Genomic DNA, 12,899 nt, shown 5'->3' on the forward strand with positions numbered 1-12,899 from the left:
AAAAACATAAAATTCTCTACAAAAAAATTTTAAAAACTATCAACAAAAAAACTTCAGCAAACCCTTTGTCAAACTACATTTTTCTCCCCATTTCAGGAATGTTTCAACTGGAAGTACAACAGGGGGGGAGGAGAACATTCTCAACTTCTGTTTCATGGCGACTTTAAAGGTATAGAGAAAAGTATCAAATGTAGAACAGATGACGATACATAAAATCTTTGCTTGTGAGTAAATTTGAACACTATTTATGTACTTGTGTTTTAGTCTAAGAATGGTTATGATGGAATCTGTTGTAAAAGTACACTGTTCTTTGTTGTTTTAAAAGTAACATTTAGCTATTTAGCTACTGTATGTAGTATTATTTACTTTTCTTTCTTATTATCACCTAAATCATGGTCCTCTTTTGTGATTATGTGGTTTATTTCATTTCAGCACTTAAATACTTAGCGATTATACTAATTATATACAATCATATTAAAATTTGGGTAGGCCAGTAACAATGTTACTAGAGCCCCCTAACCTCCTGTTGGTAAGCATTGTTTTGGCAGCATGAAAAAAATCTACATACGCCAATTAACACTGCCCAATGGATAGAGACAGACACTTCATTAGATTTTGTCTTATTAGATTGCTTTTTGCTGGTGCCAACTGCCAACACCATCGTCACCTCGGAATTATAAGGTTCTATTTGCGTTTTGAATGATTTTGAGATATTAAGTTTTAAAGATTTTGCATTCCATAGCAAACAGTATGTGTGCAACATTTGTTTTTTAAATAAAAAGTCTTAAAATGTAAACAACTTATTTAAAAAAAACATCCTATAATGTAAATAAGTTGTCAATAAGAAAATATCTTAGGATGTGTCTTAACTCAATTGTCGACAAAAATGTCACATAGAACCTTATAATTCTAACGTGACAATATGCAGCTTGTAAGGCTAACTTATGAGAGCATGTTTCACACACAAGGAACTTCTTGTAGTATTACACCTCACAATTAAAATGCCTATGAACAAAACTTGTTTGTTAACTGGTAATAAGAGAAGATTTTTCAGATTGTTCAGATTAGGAGACCAGCTAAACGAGACTGCAAAAAACTGAGAAGATGCTAAATAGACCACCATGTTTATACAAGAATGTAAATATGAAATATTTTATAAAATAAACTTTTAATATTCTTAATGAAGGGTTTTAAATGCATTTTTCAAAATTATTCAATTTAATAATAAGTTAAGACTGCACATTCTAACCATGTACTTAGAATTTGAAGAACTAGCATGCTGCTAATTAAGATTGCTTAGAGATTTTAGCTTTAGGCAGGCAAAAGCAAATTTTTTTGGTGATATGTGTCAAATATCTTCTCAAAATTTATTTAATATATATATTATATATATATATATATATATATATATATATATATATATATATATATATATATATATATATATATATATAATTTTATTATTATTATTTACACAAAAAAACAATGTGAAATGTGACAACATGCCACAGATGGGGCACATAGTACATTTAAGAAGTTAGATATAAACGGAGGTTAGAGCCAGCTCCAAATGGTTGAGATTTGAGTTGCAAGTGGGAACAAACCTAATAGTTCTTTTGATTGATTTATTTATGTCTTGTACTCTTAAACTCTTTGAATCTACACCTGTTTCAACCCAAAATTGCACAGCTGTACCTTACAACTCCTTACAACAATGTCACAAAAAACATTGTACATTGTACATACAGTACATTGATGTGCACATGTTCAGCAGCCACAAGCAGCTTAAGTCCTTCCCACTCCGAGGACTCCAGGCTACAATGCTATAGTACAGCGAGACTGTACAGATATTGAAATCTTATTGTAATGTTAATGCACAATAAATGCAATAGTCACGCATGCTGATGTTGTTAAGAGTAACACATTTAGAACAAACTATAACAGTATTAATTCTCATAATTAAATGTTATATACAGTAAACCTAGACCCAATCCCAATTCTATTTTTGTACCCCTAACCCTTTTATGACAGGGTATTCGAGTGTCATCGAGTGACAATGTTGTGGAACTACTATACAGGAGTTATAATTAGGGATTATAGATAACGAAATTTAGCTGGATTTTTTGAGCATGACGGTAAAACACGAACGCTGTTCTAAATATATTAAAACATGTGCTTGTTTGTGGTAAAAAAAAATTATTAATGACAAAAAATACAAATTTTTGCATCTCCTGACCTCCGTGTGCAGTCATGCTGTCGTTGTAGATGGTGTATTCTTAGAAATTTTCCTACCCCTTGATTTCGAGTGTGAACTAAGGGGTAGAATTGGGATTAGGCCTTAAGGCCAGCTCCCACAGTGAGATTTTTTATAATCCTGAACGATTGTAGCATGTCAGACTGCATGAACATGGCTCTCATGTCACACTGTAAGATCTCAGCCGTCATAATGTCAGACTGAACAACAACAAAGATGCACCAAACACGGAAGAAAACTCTCCCAGTTTGACGTCATCCACCCGTGACACTTTTACTATCCCTTGTTCTGAAATGACTCCTCACAGCAAACATAAACAATTTGTCGCATGAATCGCGTCACCAAAACCTATTGATTCTTGGATTGATGCTCAACGCAGCTGTTGTCACACTGCAGGAAAGTGTCTGAAATCTTCTGACAATGCCAGAACTTCATTGGAGGGAAAATCTGAGCGGCTGTCTGTGAACATGTCAAACCAACAATCAAAGAGCACAGATTTTAGCCTAGAATTTTAGGAATCTTTTAGGATTTCCTAATTTTGTCTCATATGATAAAATCACGGCTAAAATATTATTGCTACTAAGCAATGATACGGTAGTATTCCTTCCTATTTGACTGTTGTTGGTTTAATTATTAATAGCACCTGGGATGGGGAAAAGGAAGCTATGGATAGCTACAATCCTAAAGAGTTTTGCGGCTTTCAAAAAAAACGTACCTTCAGCTGTCTAGTAATACTCATTTCTTGACTGTCTTGTTTAGGTGTGTATGATTAGGGTTGGGAGCAAAACTCAGCAGGACTGAGTTTTACTGAGGCAACACAGGACCAAACTTGCCCTGAAAAATTAAGACAACTAAACAAATGTTCAGCCTAAATGCCAACTGTCAGGTAGAAATAATTATCATAGAATTAAATGCAGCAACACAAAGGACTATACATTAATGATGACTAGTAGTGATTGAAACGCAAAGTCTAAAGCGCGTGGGGCAAAAGTACTAAGGGTGTATTACAATCTGCTTTTAATTTTTAAGGATGGAAAAAATGTTATGGTATAAAAAGGTTGTCCTGATTCTCTGAATGAGTGTGTTTTGGCCAAAAGGTGCATTAAAGCACACATAAAGCCACATTCATTCATTTATACTCATGCGAATGTGGCATACAACTAAAGTCAGAATTATTAGCCCCCCTTTGAATTTTTTCGTCTTTTTTTTATATTTCCCAAATTATGTTTAACAGAGCAAGGACATTTTCACAGTATGTCTGATAATACTTTTTATTCTGGAGAAAGTTCTGTTTGTTTTATTTCCGCTAGAATAAAAGCAGTTTTTATTTTTTTTAATCCATTTTTTAATCAAGTCAAAATAACTAGCTTCTTTAAGCTATATATTATTTTCAATAATCTACAGAACAAACCATCATTATACAAGAACTTGTCTAGTTATCCTAACCTGCCTATCTAATTAACCTAGTTAAGCCTTTAAATGTCACTTTAAGCTGTATAAAAGTGTCTCTAAAAATATCTAGTACAATATTATTTACTGTCATAATGGCAAAGATAAAATAAACCAGTTATTAGAAATTAGTTATTAAAATTATTATGTTTAATTATGTTTAGTATTGTGTTCCTCTCCGTTAAACAGAAATTGGGAAAAAAATAAACAGGGGGGCTAATAATTCAAGAAGCTTAAAATTCTGACTTCAACTGGACATTCCTCCATTCATATTCATGCGAATGTGGCAGACCGGAAACACAAGCTCATGTGAAAAGTTCGCAAAGCATTTGCAAAGTTCAAGCTTAGTGAACTCTGACCTGTGGAATCACATCATGTGATTGTGTGAGACCAATTGAAGATCAAAACATGACCTCTAAGTCCAGAAATGTAAAATATGAAGCAATCGCTCGCTTTTTTAATGTCTAATCATTTTGTTAAATCCCACTTTTTGCAGCGCTGACAACAGAATTAAAGCTCAAACTCTAGTTTGACCATAGCATAAGTTGTCAGCACCAATAGCCTTGTGGTTAGTGCGTCGACACATGGCACTGAGATGTTAACGGCGACCCGAGTTTAATTCGGGCTTGAGGTCCTTTGCTGACCATTCCCCTATATCTGCTTCCCACACTTTCCTGTCTCTAAATCCCACCTGTCCTATCACAGTAAAGGTGAAAACCCCTAAAAAAATAATTAAATTATTAAACTGTAAACACTCCAGCCCCTTATGTGAGTTTTTTATGGTGGTGTCATGATAGTGTCCGCCTAGGACCCTGGGTGATTCTGTTTCACGTGGCTGCCATTTTAAAGAATGAAAGTGAGGCTGCAGTGGGAAGAAACTCAGAACTAGAGGGTCAGCACTTTAAACATTGCTACAACATGCTGCGGACTAAACCTCCAGCTGTTGCCACGATTTGAAAATGCAGATATGGTGTAAACATAACATTAATATTATTCAGTTTAGTTTAATTTAAACAATTAAAAGCATATTAGACATCAAACAAAATTATAATCTCTTTAAGAGTTTAAAAGAAACTAGCCAACTAGTGCAATATCCTTAACTTAGCTGAAAATGAGCACTAATATGCCTTTTTAGTTTCACTATCCATTCAGAATGGATAATTTAATTTTCAATAATGAAATTATACATGTGTGTCACCTTCTCTTCGCTGATAAGATATACAGCCAGGTACACAATGTTTCTATGTGACACCAAGCGATACTTCCAGGTTTCTTTTTACCTCAGCCTTTATTTTGATTTTAAAATGGTGGCCATGTGAAATCAATGGCTGCGTCCAAAATCGCATACTTCCATACAGGGGTGCCTGCAGGATTTTATTCAAAGGTATGCACATATTCAGCACCACCTCGCCAAAACATCCCTTATTCATATTTCAATCTCAAAAAACACTGATACTTGTTAAAGACTACATAATTTAAGGGCATTGCCCCAAGTGAGACAGAGAAAATGAAAGCAAACCATTGTATCTTAATTTTATTATATTTTTTCTTGGCCAGTTACCCACTGGATAAACAAGAATAACTGATAACATTTGAGGTGAAGTGAAAACACACAAACACACCTTTAATTATTCTCATTCTTTCTTGCTTTGTCAATATATTATAGTGTATACTGTTTAATAATGAATTTGAATTATGTAAAAAATAAATAAATCAATAAGTGGCATTAATTCACGCACTCTTACGGCAGGTACGCACAGTGCGTACTGTCCTGCTGCAGGTGCCACTGCTTCTATACTATATAGTACGCTAAAATTAGTATGCGGGCCGAGTAGTATGTCCGAATTCATCGAATTTGAAAATCAGTATGCGAGAAATACCTGGATGAATTACTACTTCAGGCAAGATTCTGAAGTGCGCATCCCATGCTCGCTGCGCTGTCTCATGATGCCCTGCGAGAGAATTCAGTGAAGTAACGCAACTGACGCAGGTACAGTAGGTCACGTGATGATGAAAAAATGGAGTAGTATGTCTGAATTACATTAGTACTTCTCACATTCATATTGTATAGAATGCACTTTTCTAACGACCGAGTAATACGTTTAAATTCAAATGCAGTACCTACTTAGTAGTGGGCAATTTTTGACGCAGCCAGTCTACATGTTTACTGGAGTTGCAATAGGTATAGTTTGCAGCGCCTGATTAAAAATATATATAAATGCAATGAAATCTCGTTTAAATTTATGTGACTTAAAAGAGGGTTTTAATGGCATAAAACTATTTTGAATCAAGTATTTCGTATACTGATGTACAACTAAAAGGCATGTTGTCAGGGTTCTGCCACTTTGATCTTGTAAATTTTTGTTTTGGTGGCAGAGCTCTGACACTACTCATGCCTGGTCCTGTTTCTGTCTCTGTGTGCGCGCGCGCCGTCATGGGTGTACGCGGAGTGTGCGCGCTGCCGCTTCATGTGGCCGCGCACGCTCTGCGTCCCTCAGACGCGCGCGCTCTTGTACTAGTGTTTGTTTGTTCTGTCAGCAGCGCGCTGCTTTATTCTCAGCGCCTCCGTCTAGTTGGTTTCAGTTTTGGTTGGCGCTGAGATGAAGCATGCGCATTGCTTATGTGTGAGCGCACGGTAAAGTGTTTATCTATCGTGTGCTCGTGTCTTGCGTCTCTTGTCAAAGCACGTGGCTCGGTGTTTACATTGTGGTCACGTGCTTTTGTCGTGTGCTTCAGTGTTGTGTTTGTTGTCATGAACATGCGGTTAATGAGTTCTCTCATTGGCTGCATGTTCTTGTCCTGTTAAGTGAGCGCATGGCTTGTGTTGTCTCTAGGTGCGTTCGACATGAAGCTCAGCTGCAGCCGGTGATCAACGAGATTAGCCGAGCGCAGGTGGGGGCGGAGTTGATAACGGAGCCGTCAAGACGGACAGCAGGACACTTCGGGACTCAGTTGCTGCAGTCATGATGACCGATCACATGGGGTCATCATATATATATATATATATATATATATATATATATATATATATATATATATATATATACATATATATATATATATATATATATATATATATATATATATATATATATATATATATATATATATATATATATTTTTTTTTTTTTTTTTGTTATTTTTATTTATAACAGCAAAACATTTACAAATAAAACAGAATACAAACTGTAGTTCCTTTTTAAACAATAAGGGAGAATTACGAATAAAATATTACAAATGCATGAGAGAAATAAGAGGAAATAAGAGGTTAATATAAACATAAAAACGAACAGGTCTATTAAATACAAAGCAATAAGCATAAATTCTAGGAGTTAAACATCAATCTTTAGGCTAATACTTTTTGTTTGAATATGCTAAAAAAAAGGTTTACATATATGTACATTTATAGATATAAACATTTCCAATGTAAAAAGCAAAACAAGGTGCTTTGATTAGGTCTTAATAAATTAGATTATTTTGGATAATGAATGAATTTTCAAAAAAGCATTTTAATCCAAAAAGATTGTGTTGAAAAGAACAAAAGGTAAAATAAGTGAGCCATGTAGAAGTTTCCCAGAAAGAGCAGGTAGCCTTTAAACTGCTAGACAGGAAATAAAATATATATTTATATTATAATAATAAAACCATTTTATAATTATTTAATAAAAAAGTTATTTAGCTTAATTTGTTAAGAGAGCTTTAGGGTGGCAGGATCAATGATGATGATTATTTTATTTCAAGTCTGTAAGACCTATTTGAGTTCATATTTAGGTTATTCACTAAAATATACACAAAAATATATCATTTAAATCGTTCATGGAGATGAATGCAGTAAATAGTCTGTATAAAAAAAGTTAAAAATAAACCTGTCGTTACAAGCTAACCTTTGCAGATTACTTAACAAAAGATGATTACTGCAATAAAATATTTGTAGTCTTTTAATAAGCAAGATGTGTACAGGATAGAGAGGGTGTGAAAAGTAAATTGTTTGTTTTGAAACTTTTGAATCGGAATTTGTCCAATTATAAACCCGAAATACACGTGTTTGTTGTCATGTGGTGAACTCGGCCAATCGTGTAATATCGGTGTCGTCATCAGAGCTCCTGCAGTCGATCTTCAGAAGCTGCACGGTCTGAGTCTGCCGTCTGATCTCGGAGCGCTGGCGCGGTACTTTGATGCCACATGTGACAGTCACATGGCGTCGGCGCAGCATCAATCCGGACAAGATTTCTAACCAGCATGCACCGCTTTAAGACAGATTTCGATCGATCTGCGCAGCGCTGCATGAAGTCGAACGCACCTTCTGTGTCATGCGCTCTCCCGTCTATTGTCTTGCCCCACCCTCCTTGTTAACCCATTATTAGTTAATTGTGTTCACCTGTTTGTGTGTTAATTTTCTACAGTTTATATACCCCTCACATTTGCTGTCCTGTGCCAGTTAGTCATCACATTTCGTCGTTTGAAGTCTAGTCCTGTTGTGTTTCCAGTCCTCATCCTTGCCAGTCTGCCCAGTCTTGTTTGTATGTGAATGTATTTGTTTTGTTAATGTTTTCCCCCTCGGGGTAGTTTATTTTGCATTTTATTTTATTTTTATTATTTAATAAAATCCTATTTCCCTGCATTTGAGTCATCGCCCCTTTTCCCCCATTTCCCCTCACCAACCCTGACACATGTATTGTGGCATGGACGATTTCTCTTTCGTGCTTTTATTTTCAATGCAGACGATCCATTGGGGTCCTAAGTGGACTCGATTGCAGGTGGAATTTCTCACCACAGTGGCAGCAGCAAACAATTTAAAATGGTTCTCTTTAAAGTTCCCATTGCAACATATCAAGATTGTCACATGACATACCGCAGCCCCAGTGCATATATAGTTTTTTTTCCTTTTTTCCCTTTTCTGCAAATATTAACAATTGTCAGAATTATATTGTGAAATATCTAATATTTCGATTTTCAAATATGTGTAAGAACATATATTTCATCAGTACAGTTGAAAAAAATAATCATATTCTTTGATATGCCATGTTTAGTCTATGACATGTTTAGTCGAGATCAGACAGGGCTTCCTGATTAATGTTTATTCATAATTTTCTTCCAAAATACATGAATGTAATTTGCATGTTAACTATATTGTCTGTAAGAGTGTCTGACCTTTCTAATGTAAAAAAAAGTTTTGCAAAATTGATTGAGCTATGTTAGCAATGTGCTTTGTTTTAAAGACAGCTGATTATCCAGAATCACCCCTAATAGTAGATTATCCCAGTTAAAGTTGAGTTAAATTTGTGGAGCTATAGGGAAGATGGGAAGTTAAGTTTTGGGCAGATTAAGCTGTAGGTGAGAATCTTTTATCCAGCTGAGATATTCTTCAGGCAGTCCAGGATTCTTGCAGCTGACATTGGGTTTTCTGAATGAAATAAAAGACAGAGCTGTCTTTGGCATAACAATGATAAGAGAAACCATGTGATTGGATGATGGTTTCAAGTGATTTGGTGAAAATAGAAAATAGATGGGTACAAAAAAACAGATGGTTGAGGTACCCCTGTGTAGGGGATCAACCTAAATTAAAAGATCAAGATTCTCAACCCTGCATAGCTTCGGTGAGTAACCGCTCTTGGGCTGTAGGTTAATAAGGCTGTGGCATTAATGATCCCAACCCTTCCACGCTGATACCAGAAAACCAATTACAACATTTTCAATTGCTAGACATTTTCACAAAATGTATTTAGATCTATCAAACAACTTACTGGCCCATTTATACTGCCATAACACTTCCATACTACCACCACTGCCATACTGTTTATATATATATATATATATATATATATATATATATATATATATATATATATATATATATATATATATATGTATATATATATATATATTCACTTTTTTTTCCTCACAAACACATAGAACATGATATCACTTTCAAATTTGACCCAAAAATCCACCACAACATCTAAGTCTGTTCTTGGTGACAAAACAATGTAACTGACCCTTTGCTAAGCCCTGCTTTCCACAACCTCCTTGTGGTTATGTCTTTCCAGCTTTCATGTCTGGCACATCTATTACAGTATGAATGCACCAGTGTCAGACATTCCCTTGGAGATAATTGGTAATTTTAGGTGAATAGGTGAGATATCTGATAAAGCAAGACAAAAAGAACTGCAGTATGCTTCAGCGGGGTACATAAGGGGATACTTATGGATTTGTGCTGAATCATTGACCTATAATAATGTACAGTACATTTAACTGTCATTACGCTTGTATTATCTAGATTTTTATGCAGTTTATATAAGAACCAACACCAAAACTAAAAGCAAAATATATAATGCCTTCACTATTAACTATGTTGCTGATGAATATCCACATGATAGACATAAATATTTCCCATTTGGAGCTCTGACAGGAACACAACGGCTTTAAAAACCCGAAAGACTGCAGACAAGACCAATCAGGCATTTTAACAATGTAGACAAACAAAAATAGGTATAAATACCACTATCACTTTCCTCAACTAGTATGTTGTATCAACCTAAAAAAAAACATCAAAAACATTTAGGCAAGTTGAAACAAAGTGAATTCAATTCTTAATTGTCCTGTTGCATGCGTAACACTGCTTGTTTGCCTGTTAAATTTCAGCATCAATAGCAAAATCACTATAGATTGTGACTGAGGTCTGAAAGAGGTCTGTGAATCAGCACCTGCAGATAAACAAGCAGGTTCAACAGCAAAAGCAGGTTGCGCCTACTACAATAGAAAGTACAATAATTAAAGTATGAAGGCACTTGTGTACTCAAATCATTCTTGCCATTTAAAATGTTCATACCTTCTGAATTGCTTTCATTCCTGACTTTACATTTTAAAAAAATGTACTCTTTCTTGAACCTTGGGTATAAAATTGGCAAATAATACCAGAGTTTGGGTTGCATGATAATCATATTTTGTCTCCACGTAGGGCAGCACTAGTCTGTCAGCTTTTTGTCATCTATATCAGTAGTCAATGTTTTAGTTTTCAGTAAATGTACAACTGTTCAAATGCTCACATAGTTCTCCCCAGACAGGGCATCAGTGAACCCTTGATGTGGCTTTAGTGCCTTGCCTGCTGACCAAAGGATCTTAATCTCCTGCCAAGATGAGACCAGATGTTGCACACTCTGATTTTCAGAGAAAACTTGTGACAGAGCCCTCTGCTGTTTCTGGATCATTTATATTATTTGCTGCTTAGTGTCCATTGTGTTGGGCATTATGTGAGCAGACCATGATCTGGCAGGTTAAATTCTTTATGTTTAATTTTTAGTTTGGGTCTAGTCTTTGTGTGAAGCTTTCATTTCACTTTTCATTAGTTTTAGTCAAACTCCTTTTATTCTGGTAAAGTTTTAGACAGCTAAAAGCCTAAGCATTTTATATGTATTTTAGTCAGAATTAACTATGACTTTTTAGTCAACAAAAAAAGTATGATATTTTAGTCTAGTTCTAGTCAATGAAAATGCTCCGGTTACTAAGGTAACCCCTGTTCCCCAAATGCCCCAGGAGCCTCTGAAAAGATTTCAGGGGGACCATTTTTTTGCTGTCGAACTCTCTCAGACAGTTTAGACAGCATTGGCTTGTAGCTCTTTTCAGAGAGGCGCGTTGTCATGGTGACCGAGTCACGCTCCAACCCAAGAAAAAAGATCCTCTGCACAGGGGCGAGTTTGCTGATTTTTTCGGTTGACCTGAAACCCCAATAGGTCGAGGTGCCGGAGCACCCTGTCTCTGTCCAGTCGTTAAGATAATTTATTATGCAGATGCCCGTGAGCTTAAGGGGTGCTAGGGCACCCTGCGTGAGATTAGTGAAAACCATCGTAGACAGAAAGAGCCCGAAGAGGAGGACTTATAGAGGAGGAGGTATTGCCAGGCTCGGCCTTTGAACACAAACCGCAGAAAAAAATGGTGGCGTGGAAGTATGGAGACATGGAAGTGCACGTCCTTCAGGTCTATTTACTACAAACCACTCCTGAGGATGAACGCTACCGCCATATCACCCTGCAGCTTAAGACCGGTTACTCACTGAAGCTAAGCAGGGCTGAGCCTGGTCAGTACCTGGATGGGAGACCACTAGGGAACACTAGGTTGCTGTTGGAAGTTATGTTAAAGAGGCCAGCAGGGGGCGCTCAACCTGCAGTCTGTGTGAGTCCTAATGCCCAAGTAAAGTGAAGGGGACACTACACTGTCAGTGGGCGCCGTTATTCAGATGAGAGGTTAAACCGAGGTCCTGACTCTCTGTGGTCATTAAAAATCCCATGGCACTTCTCGTGAAAGAGCAGGGCTGTAACCCCAGTGTCCTGGCCGATGTCCCTCTATCTGCCCTTACGATCATGGCCTCCCAATCATCCCCTTCCACCGAATTGGGTCTATCACTGTCACTCCACTCCACCAATAGCTGGTGTGTGGTGAGCGCACTGGTGCCGTTGTCCTGTGGCTGCCGTCGCATCATCCAAGTGGATGATGCACACTGGTGGTGGTGTGGAGAGACGCCCCTCATGATTGTAAAGTGCTTTGGGTGTATGGCCATACACAATAAATGCGCTATATAAATACACATTACATTACATTACAACGCACCGGAGGACACACTTCTGCCTAAGTATTCTTAATGGTAGCGGTTCAAAACGTGCAGATCTAAGATTGGTCGTAGCCCACCACTCTTTTTGAGTATGATGAGGTACGGGCTGTAAATCCCGCCCTCCATCTCTGCTGGAGGGACCGACTTGATTGCATCCTTCGCCAGGAGGACAGCAATTTCCTGTCGCAGGACGGACAAAGGGCTGACCCTGGTGAAATACACACCTTTGAATGTGAGCGTATGAGCCACCGTGACGGGCTGGCCTGCGCTAACCAGGCAGGCAGAGCCCTCACTAATGGCTTCATTGCTATGATCACTGACGTACCAGCAGTGGGGCAGCACGGAGTGTGAGGGCTGATCCGGGGAGCGCTGGGGTCCTTGTTCCCTGGTTTTCGTTGTTTGCCTCCTGTATCGACCTTATTACCTGTGACCACAATTATGTTTCTGGATTTCCCTGTATGTACCCTTGTAGCACCTTCCTATTTTACGCTTACCACACTATTTGCTGGCCTTGCGTTAGCAAGGAAATGCAGGCATTTGCAGAAAACTGCATATATTTTTCTCAGATTACTACTCTGTTTATCAGATGTG

The 12,899-nt window shown here is 37.1% G+C and overlaps 1 protein-coding gene across 3 annotated transcripts in view; it reads left to right on the plus strand.

Moving 5' to 3' along the window:
• LOC147844409 (uncharacterized) overlaps positions 1 to 12,899 on the plus strand; it is a 681,160-nt gene that overhangs the window by 379,960 nt on the left and 288,301 nt on the right. The window lies entirely within an intron of this gene.

Source organism: Danio rerio, chromosome 5 (assembly GCF_052040795.2).
Source record: "Danio rerio strain M-AB ecotype USA chromosome 5, GRCz13ab, whole genome shotgun sequence".
In the NCBI taxonomy this organism is placed as follows: domain Eukaryota; kingdom Metazoa; phylum Chordata; class Actinopteri; order Cypriniformes; family Danionidae; genus Danio; species Danio rerio.